General features: G+C 49.4%; 1 protein-coding gene across 1 annotated transcript in view; it reads left to right on the forward strand.

Moving 5' to 3' along the window:
- The first annotated feature begins 782 nt into the window (after positions 1–782).
- The window catches only part of LOC138663266 (oocyte zinc finger protein XlCOF22-like), a 51,842-nt gene continuing 38,607 nt past the window's right edge, over positions 783–14,017 (forward strand). Inside the window, exon 1 of the mRNA XM_069749440.1 lies at positions 783–844. The gene's annotated coding sequence lies outside the window, so the exon portion shown is untranslated. The remainder of the gene's footprint in view (positions 845–14,017) is intronic.

The raw sequence follows: 14,017 nt of genomic DNA on the forward strand, positions 1-14,017 counted from the left end.
AAATCAGAAGTGTGCACACAGTCTCTATAAGACTCAGGAAGTGTCAGGGCCGCCGCCCTAAGCATACATCCAGGAAGTATGCAGCAAGGACATGAGGCCCAGAGCAAGGATCCGGCAGAAGACAGAACTCACAGCATGGCCCAGAGTGGTGAGTAAGATGGGAGGTGTGAAGTCATGCAGTGACGCCAGCAGGGATGTTACAGCCTCTCTCATGTTGAGTTTGTAAAATCAATTATCTCCAGATAATTGGTTAAACAGGTCGGGTATAAGAGGTAAAGTATAGGGATTGTGCACCGTGCTTGGTTTAATCTTTCTAAAGTCCAAGCATGGACGCCGCCCTCCATCCTTTTAACAAAAAAAAAACTCACAGCGACTGGAGAGGTGGATGGTCGTATATGACCCTTAGCCGGACTCTTCTGAATATAGTCTGTGAAGCTGCCCTCCCTGGAAGGGGTGAAATAAACGAGATTTCGGCATTTTAGCTCCTGGTGTGGAGTCGATAGCACAATCATATGCCGCCATATAGTAGCCGTCCGGTAACTAGTAATAATTCCCTCATGTGTGGGGTCTATTTGTCTCCAGATAAATCACACGTTACATTCCACACATAACACTGTGTAGAAAAGGCGGCGCGGGGTAATTGTGCCAGTAGTGAGGGGCGAATAATGGCGGAAATGTCACTGACTGAGGAGAAGTTTCCATGTAGAGTCTGCACTCTGGAGATCATCACTGAGGCCCCTGATCATGTGACCCCTGACTCCTCCCCTCCTGTGACCTCATCACAGGTCCTGTGCGCACAGAGCAGCCAGAGCCATATATGTGGAGTGCGGCTCTGCAGGTGGAGGTAAGTGCTGGAGATTCCCCATTACTGGGCGTGGGGGGAATTAACCCCTTCAGCACTGAGACTCTTGGGGTTTTTGTTGCCACTTTATAGGAATCATTGCGTTTTTGTTCTGTTTCCTGTAATAGATACACACGACCCAACTATGGGAGACAGGAAGTGAGGAAATGTATTGTTCTCATAGTACAGGGCCCCTTTCTTGGCCACACAGTGTAATGCCCCCATTTTGCCCTTTATGCAGTATATATGATGCCCCCACACAATATAATGCCCTTATAAGCAGGTGACCGGATAAAATACACAGACATACCGGAAGTAACCAATATAATTATTAATTTCCCTGATAATGGGAATTGTGATCACTATGGCAACAGTGAATAATGTGAAACAGGGTGATTACAAAGTGAAATATACAATATCAGATACACAATGAATTCTCCGCCTCACTCTCAGGGCCGGCTCCAGGTTTTCGAGGGCCCCGGGCGAAAGAGTCTCAGTGGGCCCCCACCTTTAACACATACCCCGATTCTTGATGCCCAGATACGGCAGAGAAATGTATAGTACAATGCCAGATTTCACTTCTTACATGAGTGACAGCTATTGTAAATTCTGCAGTGTATATATACAGGAGGAAAGGTGCTGTGCAGTGTTGCTGTGCAGTGTATATATACAGGGGGAGAGGTGCTGTGCAGTGTATATTGTTGTGAATTCCGCTCTTGGGCTCCCTCCGGTGGTTGTAAGTGGCACTTTTGTGAGTTCTGCTCTTGGGCTCCCTCCGGTGGTTTTAAGTGGTATGGCTGCTCCTTGGATTTAGCTGTCAGCAGCTGCTTCCACTGATTGTCTTTTCTGCTCGGCTATTTAGCCTGGCTCTTTCCTTCAGCTTGTGCCACTTGTCAATGGTTCCTGGTTGGATTCACATCTCTTTGGATTTCCCTGTTACCCTGACCAGTTCAGCAAAGCTAAGTCCTTGCTTGCTCTTTTCTGTCCACAGGTTGTGGACTTATCCGTTCTGTGCTTTCTATGTTTGTCCAGCTTGTCAGTATGAATTAATTCTGTTATGCTGGAAGCTCTGGGAAGCAGATTTACCCTCCACACCTTTAGTCAGGTGTGGAGATTTTTGTAAACTCTGTGTGGATTTTTTGTAGTGTTTTATACTGACCGCACAGTATTCCATCCTGTCCTATCTATCTAGCTAGACTGGCCTCCTATGCTCATCCTAGTTTCATTCTGTGTATGTCTTTTCCCTCTCCACTCACAGTCATTACTTGTGGGGGGCTATCTATCCTTTGGGGATTTTCTCTGAGGCAAGATAGTTTTCCTGTTTCTATCTTTAGGGGTAGTTAGTTCTCAGGCTGTGACGAGGTGCCTAGGGAGTGTTAGGAGCATCCCACGGCTACTTCTAGTGTTGTGTTGAGCTTAGGGACTGCGGTCAGTACAGATACCACTTCCTTCAGAGCTCGTTCCATGTTGCTCCTAAACCACCAGATCATAACAGTATATATAGAGGAGGAGTGGTACTGTGCAGTGTATATATACAGGAGGAGCGGTACTGTGCAGTGTATATATACAGGGGGAGAGGTGCTGTGCACTGTATATATACAGGAGAGGTGCTGTGCAGTGTCGTGAGCAGGGCGTTGTTGTATCAGAAAATCTTTTCTGTTTTGAGTTTTTCTATGAAACAAAGACTTTTCTACATAAACAACGTTGTTTGGTTTTGCGGCCCCAACAGATTTGTGCTACAAAGTAACAGGCGGCTCGGGCGTTAATGAGGGACCTGATGCTGAATCCTTTCCACAAACCCTAATGACCCAATTAGTGCCCCGCCATTAGAAGCTCATTAAACGCCTCCCTGTCCCGAGCAGTCATGTACAGTATGGGGGGATCCTGCAGCCCACCCCCTGACTGCTCCATACCATACACTGCCCTCTGTCGCGCTCACTATTATCCTGTGTATTTCTCCGTCATCGTTACCCCATTTTACACTTGTCACCCCCCACTACAGAGTAGCAGGGCAGCCAATGTCACCCCCTCCCGGACCCTAATGGCAGCAGGAAATGTCTGCTCCTCTATTGGGTTGGAACCTGATTTAATCAAGGAATAATGTGGATTTGTTGCCGGTGGCTGCAGGGGAAGGGTTAAGTGATGCCATGTCCGTGGTGGGAGCGGTGGCAGCTGCTGGGACCTGGACAGAGACAACCAATGTTGCTGTGACTGCACAGTGTGATGTGGAGGAGAGAAGCTGAGACTCCGGAGCAGAAATCACCCACATGCCAGCACTGGGCAGAGTCCCTCCAGTCACCAGCCTGGTGACTCAGGGGTGACACAGCCCACAGCTCAGTTTTATCCATGGCAGCAGCTCCCCTTCCTCCTGGCATCTGGTTAACCCCATTTATGCGGGTCGGATTGTTATCTTTAAGGTTCAGCAATAACCTTCATACAGATGGGAAGGGGTTAAGCTTCTTCCTACCCCACTGGTGCAGGTTCGGGTGGGGCATGCATGTATTCTGGGGTTCTGGGTGAGCTGGGCGGCTGCAGGTTGCAGGCTGCACCCCACCAGCTGCTCCTCCAGACATCACCCACATTTTTAGGCAGCGGAGACAGACTGAGCCACAAGTCCAACTGCAACCACTGCTGGATACCTTTGCACTCACTCAGGCACTTGTAGGAGCTCCTCCGGAATCTGCCTCATAAGTTCAGCACTGCAGCCAGCGAATGTGCTCTCTCCGCCCACAAACAATGTCACACTGGCTGCCTTCTCTTAACCCCTATGTGCCTGCCTGGCTGCACTGACTGAGTGAGAAGATGCTTGTGTCAGAGCTGGCACATAGGGGTTAAGAGAACGCAGCCAGCAGTGACTTTGTGGGCGGAGAGAGCATGTTCTCCTGCTCTGCTCTCCCAGCTGTAGCTATGACAGCGTGAGTGGGCCCCCCTCTCTCTCTAGGGCCCCGGCATTTGCCCGGGTGCTGACGCCGGCCCTGCTCACTCTCACTGTAATAGCAGCCTCTAACCACATGTTACTTTAACTACTGACAAGGGTGATTTTACTGATACATATGGTCGACAACACTGTCTCTTCTGCGAACACAGGTCATAGCGGGGTCTCCGCCTCTTCCCTTTAGGCCATAAGTCCTCCTAACAAAGTCTATCAAGCCTCGCTGGGTCGCCTTCACTTCAACTGACTTTCACCTGGTCTGTTGTACACCCTGGACCAACACCTGTACTGACGTCAGTGCTGGAAGCTATGGCCCGGCTCACTCGCGCCTCCTGCTCTTCGCTGCAAGCATATACTACTGAGTGGAGTCTCCTCACAGATCTTCGGTGCTTGACCAACGGCAGATGTCTCTTGTACCAGAAGAAATAAGAGCTGTGACTCTGCTCTTGCCTGGTGAAGTTTGGACTCTGGGTCTTGACCGGTGCAGGTCAAGTTCTCAGGCCTTGGCAGGCATAGTCTGGACTCTGGGTCTTGACCGGTGCAAGTCTGGTTCTCGGGCCTTGGCTGGCATAGTCTGGACTCTGGGACTTGTCTGGTGCTGCCTGGGTTCTGCCTCCACAACCAGCTGCCTCGGGCACTTTACCATGGCCTGGTACCTCAGATTCTTTCCCTGGCAAGCCGTTTTTTTGCTTGGCTCCAAATCTGTTCTGACTTTAGGGCTATGGTCTTTATAATAACAGTAAACTGATTCATCAAGGTCACTTGACCTAGTGTACCATCTATTTGTTCATGCAAGATTTCCAAACAATGATATTGGAGGGATACAGAGGTATAGGCATAAGATAAAATCAAAATATTTTATTATAATTATATAAAAAGATGCTTGAATTTAAAATTTAAACATCTCGGAGGAGCTAGAGGACTGTGCTATAGACACTGATGCTTTGTTTTACCATCTATAAAAACTGTTTTTCCTTTTTCTTGGTGCTTCCGGGTTTATGAAGCAAATAAACCCATATGAACTTTGAAAGGAGCATGATTCCTGTCTTCCACCTGTCGCACCTAAGTGAGTTCAATCCCTACAGTTGGTGCTAGACTGCGAGCATCGATCCAGGGTACCTGGGGGGACTACAGCAGGCGTTTGCTGTGGTTTGGTGGGGCCATTAAGATTGCAAGCTTCTGGCGGTAACTCGGCAGGGTTACAAAGTTTGCTGTGGCTCAGAGGAGCGTGCCGGGACCGGGAGCGACCATAGCAGGAGCTGTGCAGAGTACCCGTGTGGATCGGTGAGCTGTCTGGAGGTCCACAAAGCCGTCTGGAGGTCCTTAGAGCCATCTAGAGCATTGCAGAGCCATACAGAGAGGTGCGGAGCCATGCAGTGCCTGGAATAAGTGGTGCAGAGCGTTGTGGAGCCTCACTGTGAGGTACTCTTAGGGCGAATAGACTGCCGTACTGTTAGGGCTAATAGACTGCTGTGCATAAGCTGTGAGGGACTTGAGAGGATATTGGGAGTCCACGGCATGCACCCCAAGGAGGGATGGTTGCCTGAAAGGGGGTTGAGTCCAAAAAGGGGCTGTAACCCTAATAGGGATAGTTGCCCTGAAAGGGGTGGAATCCCAAAGGGGCGGTGGCCCAAAAGGTGGTGGAGTCTCAAAAGGGGGCGGTGACCCAAATAGGGATGGTGGCCCAAAAAGGGGCAGCAGCGAATGCGCCGAGGGACTGATGGCAGGAGGAGTGTTCGAACGTCCGGGTTTGTACTGAGCTTCTGACAAGATGATGTCGCAAAGCTGTTCTGTGGAAGTCAATGGAGAGTGCGTGACTGGACTTCTAGACTCAGGGAACGTGGTGACCCTGTTGAGGGAGGATCTAAATTGATCCTTCACGGTTGACTCAGTGATTTCGAAATTAATCTACAGGGCGTTGCCGGCAACTGAAAATGACCAGACGGAGACGCGTGCCTCTGTGTGGGGGATCAAGCAGATCTCTGGGCCCCCGTTTATTGTGTATGAGTTTTCATAGTCAAAGAAATTATACTTCAACCAATCAGCATAAGAATACGCTCACAGTTCTTAACCTATAAGAATACAGGAAAAACTTAACCCATGAGGATACAGGAAAAATGGAAACTACAGATATGGTCGTGTCTTTTTGGCATAAAAAACATATTAACAGATGCCTCAGTCTTGTATAGCGATACACCCACGAGTCTCTTATCTGGCTCGGCTCGAGTTAGAACACTCAAGGTCTTTATACCAGTTATGAACCATGGCCTAGTTGAATAACAAAATGTTATCTTCGTGAGAAACAGGACAGAGTTACTTCACAGCAGCTGTAACCTTCTACCTAAGTAAATAATAGAATTTATCTTTAACCAACAAGAAAATGGAGTCAAAGCACAAAATGGAAAATCTTTCATAATTTGTTCCTTCACATTCCCCCCTAGATAAATTTTGTTAATTAATGTCCAGCATCAGAGGTACTATCCCAAGCTATAAGCTCGAGGGGTACTGGTCTTCACATGACTGGTGCCATGTTACCAGCCATGGCTGTTGCGGCGTACCCGTCCCCCCTGTATACTAGAATTTACGAATAACAATTATTGATAACGGTAGTGGGGATCTTTTGAAGACAGCCATGCGCTTGGCTTCAACATCTTCATCAGGTAACTTTGTGAAATCGGTGTAGAGAAGAGCAGGGGTGGCAACGCTTTTGGTTTCATCATTAGTTGTCTTAGTGCAGAATTTCCTAATACATACAGAAATACACCAAAGAACAAGTTTTCGTATTACATACATGACAAGGATAAAGGCAGCGATGTGTAACAAACTTTGAAAGATTCCAGCTATTCAGCCCCCAAATCCCTTAAACCAATTGGCTGGATTAAGAAAGGAGAAGGTGTCTGCCCACCAACTGTCCCTATTACAGTCATTGTCTTTATCATATTAATCTCTGAGTCTTTGAATGTCTTCTAACTTTAACTTTAAAGTACTATTGGGATCTGTATAATAACAGAAAGCGGGTCCAATAACCTGACACATACCACCCTGTGCTGCTGTTAAGTAGTCCAGTACTACAGTATTTTGATTAGTGACTATGATAAGTTGGTTTTGGACAGCGACAGTAGTATTAAGTATATCCAATATATCTCAAATTTGATCATCTGGATAATCTGTGGCCCTAAGCAATTTATCCCACATTTGTGTAATCATAGGGTAAATGAAAATAGAACTGAATTTTATTGGCTATACCCATCTGTACTACTAATCTTTCATGATATTATACAAACTTATTATTCAAGGATATTGGGGAATTTAGACTCTCCCATTCGGTTATCAATATTATTATATAGCAATATGAAAAACCAAAACATTATGTCCCCTTATTTGCTACTAGTCTGTTTGACCAGCTTGCAGTGCGATACGTGGATCCACGTCGGCCTTCCTTCCAGCTTTACTGACATAGGAGTAATGAGGAGGACTTGGTAGAGACCGTCATACAAGGGTTCTAGTCCATGTTTTCTAACATAGCTTTTCACGACCATAAAACCACCAGGCTTCAAATTGTGACAAGTGTCGGTTTCTGCTGAATCTGGAAGGGAAGAAGAAACTAAAACATGGGTGTTAGCAACATTTTTACTAAGCTGAATAACATATTGAACAGCACGGTCAGTTTCTTCTGATAACTACTGAGACTGGAAATTTGCAACTGAGAACCTAGCACCAAACAATATCTCATATGGGGACAGGCCATGTTTTGCCTTAGGGGTAGTATGAATGTGGTACAGTACAATGGATAGGAGCTCTGGCCATGGAGCCGTAGTCTCCTGCATCATTTTGGTCAATTGTCCCTTCAGTGTGCCATTCAGCCTCTCAACTTTCCCACTGGATTGTGGAGAGTATGGAGGGCTGCAGTGGATCTAAGCATTGTCAGAACCTCCTGATACCCAAGAAGGAAAGGCCGGGCCTTGGTCACTTTCAACAACTTCTGGAACACCATATCTGCATATAACTTCCATCACCAGTTTCTTTGCTGTGGTCTTTTTGCAGTCATGTTGGTAACGGGGAATGCTTCCGGCCAATTGGAGAACATGTCGACAACCACCAGACAATATTCATACCTTCCAGACTTGGGCAACGTGATGAGGTCCACCTGGAGCCATTGGAAAAAATTGTCGGGCTTAGCAAGGTGCTTCGGGGGTACACGTTGAAGTTGACCGGGATTGCAGGTCTGACAGATATTACATATACGGTTGAGTGCTGTCAGGACTGTAGAAATACCTGGAGCCCAGTAGAATTTTTGTACCAGGTCAAGGGCCTGTTTTTTTTTTTCCTCGATGTGTGGGCCCATGTGCCCACGTGGCAATAGCAGGGTACATCGGCTTAGGGAGACACACAAGTTGGTCCTTTTTCCAGAGACCATTGTCCATACGTGCTCCATCAGTCTTCCACTGCTTCACTTCTTCCTTTGGAGACATTCTCTGCATCGTCATTAAGCGGTCTCGCGGGGTCCGGCAGAAAACCTCAGTCTGTCGTGGATGATCAGGTTCTTGTAGAGTCAGTGTTTCTTGTAACTATTTACGTTGAGAGCGTGTGGTCACCATAGTTGGTATGGTCTGTTCAACAGGTGGGAGAGCAGCAGCTTTTGCTTGCATATCCGCAAAGGTGTTACCAACAGTCTGTGGACTGTTCCATAGTACCGTGCTCCTTAACTTTGATAATGGCCACCTGAGTAGGTAATTTGATTGAGTCCATGAGGGTTTTAACAGCTTCAGCATTCTTCACTGGAGTTCCGGCGGTAGTAATAAACCCTCGATTGGCCCATAGGGCTCCGAAATCATGAGCAATACCAAATGCATACTGTGAGTCCGTGTATATATTAGCCCGCCTGTCTTTGGCCAGAACACATACAGTAGACAGAGCCTGAAGTTCTGCTTCTTGTGCTGACTGTGAGGGAGGGAGTGCAGCTCCGTGCAATACAGTGTCTTCCGTAGTAACAGTGTATCCGGTGTGGAATCTGCCAAAATCATCACCATATCTTGAACCGTCTTTCAGGGCATTGTAGAGAGGTTGCATTATGCGGGATGCGTCCGGTATCCACTGACAACAATAAGTACATAGTCCAAGAAAACGCTGGAGTGCAGTCTCATCTTTTGGGAAAGGAAGGGAGCTGACGGCTATTTTTTTTGTTTTTTCTTCTGTGAGGTGTCTGGCACCCTGAAGGAGACAGTGACCCAAAAATATCACTTGACCAAGGCAGAACTGAAGTTTCGAGGCCGAAACCCGACAGTTCAGATCTGCCAGATACTTGAGGAGACTAACAGTGGCAACAATGGCTTCCTGCTCTGTCCGTGCACACAACAAAATATCAGCCACATACTGAAGCAGCGTGACATAGGGGTGATTTAACTGCCAGGGTAAAAGACATTGGCCCATATTTTTTTTCAAACTGATTGGGACTGTTTTTTGGGCCCCTTGTAGCATAACTGTCCACGTCAATTGTTGTCCCTGATAAGTGAATGCAAACAGAAACTGGCAATCTGGGTGTAATGGAATGTTGAAGAAAGCATTGGCGAGGTCGATGACTGTGAACCAAGCAGCATCCTGAGGTATCTGGGACAAGAGTATGTGGATTAGGCACCACTGGAGTTTCTAGAACAGTGGCTGCATTAACTGCCCGTAGATCTTGTACCAGCCGGTACACAGGGGGTTGGCCGGGTGGGGTCTTTTTCTTAACGGGAAACAAGGGCGTGTTACATGGGGAAACACAGGGTACCAGGGCACCATTATCGAGTAACGTTTGTATTTGACCCTTGGGGCCCGACTCCTGATCATGTTTCAAAGGGTACTGATGGACTTTGGGAAAAGGGGCACCAGGTCTGAGAAACACTTTTACTGGTTCTACAGGCATTATTGGGGGTGGATCTGGGCCTATCAGGGCCATCATAACCGTGGGAAGGGCATGTAAGATACACATCTCATTATGTTCATCTGCCTAGGGGTTATATAACGTAAATACCATCTGACCATCATCTTGGAATTATATTCTGGGGACTGTGATAATAAATCTGCCCCCAGTAAATTTACCGGACATGAGGGAGAGATTACGAACTTAGCAGTAACTTCAGGGAAAGCTCCCACAGGGATGCGTTTTTGTGAGAGTATATTTATTGGGTCTGCCATCTACACTGCTTAAAACAAGCTCTTGATCTGAGAATTAACATGGCGAGGGAGATTCCCAGACATAGGGTTAAAAAGGGATATTGGAGTATGGGACTGGATTTGTGCAGGAGGGCTGGAGCTGGAGTCTGGGCCACTGATAAGGAACCAGCTGTGTCCTTGTAACTGTGGGGGGGGGGGAGCTGAGATTGGAGCAGAAATCGCTGCCGCTACTGATTTAACCCTTGATTTCTCTGCTGATGTAGAGTGGGTTAAGTTCTTCTGAAAACTTTGTACTACTTTTTTTTTTTTCCAATGCATCGTCCAGAATGGAAGTCTCAATATCGGATCTGACTGACATTATTGCCTCTTTCAATTCAGATTTAAGGCCGGACATCAAAGCTGCCACAAAAAGGTGTGAATGGGCTTTATTATACAGTGAAAACCCCAGATCTTTAAATACTACCATAAGACGCCCATAGAACTTCTCAGCAGTCCAGGATATATTGGTGCATTGGGGTTAAGGGGCATAGGGCTTACAGTCGGGAGAAGAGGCTTAATTTCCTGGGGAGGGACCATATTACCTAACAGGGAACCCCCCTGTTTCAGATTATTATTTTTAATTATTTGTCTTTCTAACACATTACCCTCAATCACTTTCTCAGTTCCTTCTTGCACCACAAACATCCAGTTTTTTGTCATAGTAATAGACAACTTTCCTTGCTAATGAATAGAGTTCCTATTAGTATGCTAACGGACTGAGCTCAGTGTAAACTGTAGATGGTATTTCAAAGCTGTGAGGAAACCACGCCAGCAGGGGGCTTGGAAAAGCTTGGGGACTTAATTAAAACACGCATGCCAAGTGGCCACTGGATACACATCTATTATGGCAGCCCAGCCGAACCGTCTCCAACATGGAATTGTGAATTATGGACGCATCGTCCGAGGTACAGGCTCATAAAAAATATTCTCCTTGCCCTAAAGAAATTGTGCATCCAACAGTGTGACTCCCGTGGCGGTGGGAGGTCAGAAACCCGAGATATAGAGATCAGCCTCCCACAGGGACCGAATGGGTCCAGGTTTGATCCCAGTACGACCGGCAGAACAAACCACAGACGCTGGTACTGCCCGTGTGCTGATCCGATCATCGTGAGGGAAGTTATCCCATTTATTAGAAATTGGAATAAATCTTGCAGGGAGGCAGAGGGGGTGGAGATTGCTAAGCCCACCCAGCTGCAGGCAGGGGGGCTCAGCCAGGCATAAGAAGAAGCTGAGGTCACTGGGAGGGTCTCACTCCACAGAAGAAGACTATGATGATCTCTTAAGGAACAGGGTATGCCAGCCAGAGGGGGGAGCAAGCACATGCTTTCTGGGGGCTGCCCGGCAACTAAGTTTTTGGACCTGCGGAATGCTATGCCCCCCCGGCTTCCACAAGTGACCTTCAACCTGGTAAGTTGACCTCCAGCTTTATACCTTTAAGCCTTGTATTATTGTTGTTATATTGTACTCTGACTGTAACTCTTGATATATTGTGATTGTATATTTCTTGTAATTATCTAGTGCGCCCTTAAGGCAATTAAATCATAAATTAATTTTGGGCTGATCCTTTTACTCTGATTGCGAATCTTAGAATACCCAGGGTGGGTAACAGGGCAGTCTCCCCGGCAGCCATTTGCTCTAGGTGCAGTTCCTTTACGGACCTGAGAGACAAAGGGGGCGCCGGAGAGCTGGGCCTGTGTAGTGACGTCACGGATTGGTGACGTGGGAGGAAGGGGTAATCCTTCACAGTGGTGGCAGCGTACGTGGGATCAGAGTAATAGTGTGCGTGGGACCCCTACTCCCAGACACTAAAGACTACCAGTGGTAACTTTCACTGCTGGGGTCTTAAGGTCAGCCCAGCACTAGACGGTCAGAGTGTAGATATAATAAGTTGTGTGCAAGGTCAGGGTTACAGCTGTGTCAGTAGCCAGAGGTTCCAGAGATGGCGGAAGGCACCAGGAGTGCAGTGAGGGCGCAGGCCAGTGCTATGGTCTATGAGGAGGTGGTGGTGGACGGTACTGTTCCAGGCGAGGGGGAGTTCAGCCAGGACTCCCCAAGGAGCCAGCCACCCGTGCTTAGTCCGGCAAGGGACTACCCACCACCTACCCGCCCCAGCCTGTCCACATCAGCGGCCCTTGTTGCAGCAGCAGTGGCACGTCTTGAGGCGGGTAATGAAGATGCCTATATGAGACTCATGGCAGCTGCAGAGAAAGCAGCGGAGGCCGAGCGTGCAGAACGCCGTGAAGCAGAGGAGCGGGAGAGGGCAGAACGCCATGAGGCAGCGGAGCGAGAGCGTGCAGAACGCCGATGGGCAGCGGAGCAAGCAGCGGCAGAGAGAGCAGCGGAGCGCCAGCACCGACTGGAGATTGCTCAACGCGGGCTCCCGCTGGACGCCCCAGCACCGCCAGAGTCCAGGGTTTCCAAAGTCCGGGCCGAGGACTTCCCTCTGCTTGAGAAGGATGGAGACCTGGATTCCTTCTTGCTGGCCTTTGAAAGGACCTGCCTTCAACACCATCTGGCCCCGGATCAGTGGGCAAGATACCTGACCCCCCGTTTGAGGGGTAAGTCCCTGGAAGTTTTGGGGGACTTACCTGCCGGGGAGGAGCAGGACTACAGCAGCATCAAGCGGGCCCTGATCCAGCACTACAACCTCACCCCAGAGTCTTACCGCAAGAAGTTCCGGAGCCTGCAGCGGGGCCCAAAGGACACCTGGACCGACCACATGCGGGCTTTGCTGAGAGCTGCAGAGCACTGGACTTCGGGTCTAGCGCTCACCACCCGCCAGGAGGTCCAGGAACTGTTCGTCATGGAGCAGTTCTTGTGGAACTGCCCAGAGGACCTCCAGCAGTTCCTCCGTGACCGGAAACCGAAGGGGGCTTCTGCTACAGCCGCCCTGGCAGATGAGTATGCCAATAACAGGGCGCCTGAGCCGAAGAAGCCTGCCAGCAGCACCTGGAGAGGGGGTAAGCCCAATCCTGCCCCTGTTCCCCCAGCCCTCAGAGTGCAAGGGGTGTACCCCCCTGCTGCCCTCTCCAGGCCAGGTGCAGAACCCAGACGTCATCACTGCAACCAGCTGGGGCACTTCAAGACAGCATGTCCCCAGCGTCTTAAGGCCCCATCCCTGTCCCCGGAACCGTCCACTGTTTTATGTGTGGGAGGGGGTGGTGGGAGGTCCCTGGACAATTACCAACCCGTCACTATCGGCCGCTCAGCGGTCATGGGACTGCGGGACACAGGCGCTGAACGAACCCTGGTACGTCCTGAGGTGGTGTCCCCTCAAGACTTGGTGCCAGGGAGAACCCTGTCCGTCTCCGGAATTGGAGGCGTGGAACCGGCGCTGCCTGTCGCAAAGGTGTTTTTGGACTGGGGTGCCGGGAGGGGAATGCGGGAGGTGGGAGTAACGTCGAATATTCCTGCTAATGTATTACTTGGGACCGATTTGGGGCGGCTAGTGTCTCAGTATGTGGCCACTGAACCCCCAAGTTCGGCTCCCCAAGAATGTCATGTCTCTACTGTGAATGTTGATGTGTTGAATGTGCCTCCAACAGTGGGGGAGGGAGTGAAACCTGAGGGTACTCCATACACTGACACCACACACACAGGGCTCACAGTGAGGACAGGTGAGGAGACTGTAGGGGAGAGCTCAGAGGTGGAGGGAGGGGCTGCTACGGGCAGTGTAGGGCCCTTAAGTGAATCCAGCCTGCTGAGTCTAGGGCCCCTGCGGGAAGAGGAACAGGCCCTGGGGGGAGGAGGCGTCCCGGGAGACGAGCCACCAGGTAAGACCCCAGGGCGGGAGTTCCCCACACCCGGGATGTCAGGAGGGCCGGGAAGTCTGCCTGACCCGGCGACTTGGTCAGGAGCCGGGGGGAAGCAGGTGCTACCCATGGACACAGTGGTCGTGGCCGCTGTCACCAGGAATGGGAGCGCCGGAGCCCAAGGAGCCTTGCAGAGGTCCGACGGCTTCCCCCTCTCTGACCAAGTGGCTGCCGAGTCAGACAGCGGCCAGGAGACAGATCCCGGGGAGCTGACGGTGGATGTGGCGGTGTTGTCCA

Source organism: Ranitomeya imitator, chromosome 2, assembly GCF_032444005.1.
Source record: "Ranitomeya imitator isolate aRanImi1 chromosome 2, aRanImi1.pri, whole genome shotgun sequence".
Lineage (NCBI taxonomy): Eukaryota > Metazoa > Chordata > Amphibia > Anura > Dendrobatidae > Ranitomeya > Ranitomeya imitator.